Below are 2,470 nucleotides of genomic sequence, written 5' to 3' on the forward strand. Positions count from 1 at the left end.
TTTCTCAGTCAGCATGATGTAACGGGTTAATGTGATGGTCTACAGGATGTTCAGACAGTCTAGATCTCTTTGGAATATATTATGACCGAGGGCAGAGAAGTTAATAGCTTTATAGCAAAACTGTAAATGAATATTTATTGTCCATTCTACATAAAGTTGAACAATTTCTAATCCTCTTTTCTGATCAGAATAGAAAAGAACAGATTAACAAAAGCACTAACCTTATGCCATGTGTCTGAGGTACTTTTCTCAGTCTGCTCTAGCAAGGGTCCCCAAATTAAGTACAGCAGCTGCATTAAGGTGTCCACTTATTTAAGCTTGCCATACTCTGCTGTCATTCTCTGAGATTGATCTGGTTTCTGCAGGGGCCAGACTGGTTAATTAAAGGGATATATAAAGACTGTCACCTCTGCCTGTTTTATATCTTCAATAGTAGCACTACTCTCCTTCATCTCCTTGTGAAGTGTGATATATATCATTTAAATTTACTCTTTTGGCTGGGAGAGGCAGTTTCAAAAGTTTCCACTTGGTCTTCCCCACTCTAATAGCTCTTATCTCAGAGACTTCCATGTCAGGTCTATCAGTATCAATTATACACACAGGGGTTGAGGTTCATCCAAAAACTCAGTCGACCCACAACATTTCATCAACATTTCATTTTTTTTGCCTGCTTCCCATGTCTCCTTACATTACCAATAACCCTGAACCAAAAAATACTATAGGCTCTTTCTGTGCCCAGCACAGCCATGGCTCGTGGACCCAAGAAGCCTGTGAAGCGGGTGGCAGCTTCAAAGCATTGGATGCTAGATACATTGACTGGTGTGTTTACTCCTTGTCCATAGACTGGTCCCCACAAGCTGAGAGAGTGTCTCCTTCTCATCATTTTCCTAAGAAACTGACTTACGTAGGCTCTGACTGGAGATGAAGTAAAAAAGATTTGCATGCAGTGGTTCATTAAGATCGATGTCAAGGTCCAGACTGATATAACCTACCCTGCTGGGTTTATGGATGTCATCAGCATTGATAAGACTGGAGAGAATGTCCACTTGATCTATGACACCAAGGGCAGGTTTGCTGTTCTTCATATCACACCCTAGGAGGCTAAGTACAAGTTGTGCAAAGTCAGAAAGATCTTGGTGGGCACAAAAGGAATTCCTCATCTGGTGACACATGATGCTCGCACCATCATGATCCTCTCATCAAGGTAAATGACACCATTCAGATTGATTTGGAGACTGGCAAAATTACTGATTTCATCAAGTTTGACACTGGTAACCCGTGTATGGTGACTGCAGGTGCTAATGTAGGAAGAATCGGTGTCATCACCAACAGAGAAAGACATCCGGGTCTTTGGACGTGGTTCATGTAAAAGATGCCAAAAGCAACAGCTTTGTCACTTGGATCTCCAACATTTTTGTTATGACAAAGGCAACAAACTGTGGATTTCTCTTCCCCGAGGAAACGGTATCTGCGTCATCATTGCTGAAGAGAGAGACAAAAGACTGGCAGTCAAACAGAGCAGTGGGTAAAATCGTCTCTGTGACATGTTAAAAAGATCTCTATCTAATTAAAGATATCACAGTGTGGTTCATTGCCTCTTGGTTTTTACAAAAAAAATACTATAAACCAATCACATATAGCCATGATGAGATGATATCCCTAGGTATCAATAGCTACTCAAACCCTACATCCAATCGTATTTGAAATGTCTGGGTGTTCCTCTTTCTAAAGGTCTCTTTGGTCAAGAAATAGAGAAACTATTACAGAATATGCTTACCAAAGACTTCCTCCTGGGGACTTGGCTTCCCTTTAGTTGATAGGTTTTGAGTCAGTAAAATATCCAAAGAAATAATAACACAAAATTTCCCAAAGTTGATAAAACATTACCTTCTAGGTGCCCAAGATGCCCAATGTATCCCAGTAGTTTAAACACAAAGAAAACCACTTCTCGATGCATCATATTTAAGCTTCCAAAAGCTAAAGATAGTGAAAAAATTTTGAAAAAAGCAGGAGAAAAATAACCATTTCCTATAGGGGCACAATGATACAATTAAAGTCAAGTTTATCATTATTAAAAAGAGGTCGAAATACGTTGCAAAAAAACATTTTCAAAGTTCACAAAGAAAAAAACTGTAAACCAACAATTTTATAGCCAATAAAATTATTCTTCAAAAATGAAATCTAAATAGAAACATTTCAAGATAAACAAAACATGAGGAAATCAGTCTTGGCAGACCTGTGCTACAAGAAATGTTGAGGGAATTTCTTCAGATTCAAGAGATAAGATAAATGACAATAATAGCACAAAGGAGAGGAGTGGAATGGAGCTATACTGGGACAGTGTGACTATATTTTATTGAAAATAAGTCAATAATTATTTAAAGTAAACTATTATAAGATAAAGATGAATAATCTAATCCCCAGAGTAATCACCACAAAAGTAATTCAAATAAATATAGCTAAAGGTCAG

The 2,470-nt window shown here is 38.1% G+C and overlaps 1 pseudogene; it reads left to right on the top strand.

Moving 5' to 3' along the window:
• Window positions 1-746: 746 nt before the first annotated feature.
• LOC103250954 lies at window positions 747-1,529 on the top strand (annotated as a pseudogene).
• The last annotated feature ends 941 nt before the right edge of the window (window positions 1,530-2,470 follow it).

The sequence above is a fragment of the Carlito syrichta genome, unplaced genomic scaffold, assembly GCF_000164805.1.
Source record: "Carlito syrichta isolate Samal-C Ts95f unplaced genomic scaffold, Tarsius_syrichta-2.0.1 Scaffold55037, whole genome shotgun sequence".
Lineage (NCBI taxonomy): Eukaryota > Metazoa > Chordata > Mammalia > Primates > Tarsiidae > Carlito > Carlito syrichta.